Genomic DNA, 943 nt, shown 5'->3' with positions numbered 1-943 from the left:
ATAGGAAAGGTACTTAAAGAACTTGCGTTTAATAAAATTACATTTCCATGATATACTTATTGAATTCCCAAGTACATAGTCGCAATTACAATAATATAGTTATACAATTCTAGGTTTCATTATTGATTGTCATTGTAATGCATTTTGTGTTAAATTATATAAAATGATTGTATACTAAAAACAATTGTGATTTTACTTAGGTAGTTAGGTGATTTAATATATTATGATATCGCACTGTTATTAAAATACAGTAGGTTGAATTAAATCTTGAAAAACATTGTATTCGATTAATTAAATGTAGATTCAAATATTTAAGGAATACTTAATGGGCAATATTTTTAAATTACTACAATATAACTCAAATAAATTTGTTATTCTTGGTTTAAATATGTAATTTCGTCCGAGTTTTAAATTTAAACGTCTATAAAAAACTGTATAACTTGTAGACTTTATTGGTTACGGTGTGAACTATACTTATGAGAAAAATTATTTTGATTAATATTCAACCCATAGCTATAAAAATATACCATTTTAAAATTTAGAAACTACAACATAATTGACAATTTTTTGAGATTTTGTCAAAAATATTTAACTTAACGTTCAGCTATTATATGGAATCGATTTTTACACAAAACAAAAAAATAATAAATAGAAAATGTCAAATTTCCCTAAGTAGCTTAGAATTGTAACCTCGTGAATTTGAATTTACTCCTTGTATTCTAGAGACTTTCGTTGATAAAAATAGTTTTTTTCCACCATATTTGTAGGCAGAAAGTCAACCATCTAATTTCAGGACTACAAGTAGACGCGAAGAATTCTATATTTCTACTGAGATTTCAACAGTCTATTTTATAAAAGCGAAATAGTTTTAAGGTGGCTTTGAGTGATTAGATTTTTCATGCATTTAGAACTATCAACAAGCTGGCGGAAAATAAACATACTT

This window comes from Acyrthosiphon pisum, unplaced genomic scaffold, assembly GCF_005508785.2.
Source record: "Acyrthosiphon pisum isolate AL4f unplaced genomic scaffold, pea_aphid_22Mar2018_4r6ur Scaffold_21714;HRSCAF=24676, whole genome shotgun sequence".
Lineage (NCBI taxonomy): Eukaryota > Metazoa > Arthropoda > Insecta > Hemiptera > Aphididae > Acyrthosiphon > Acyrthosiphon pisum.
This window is presented reverse-complemented; position numbering follows the sequence as displayed.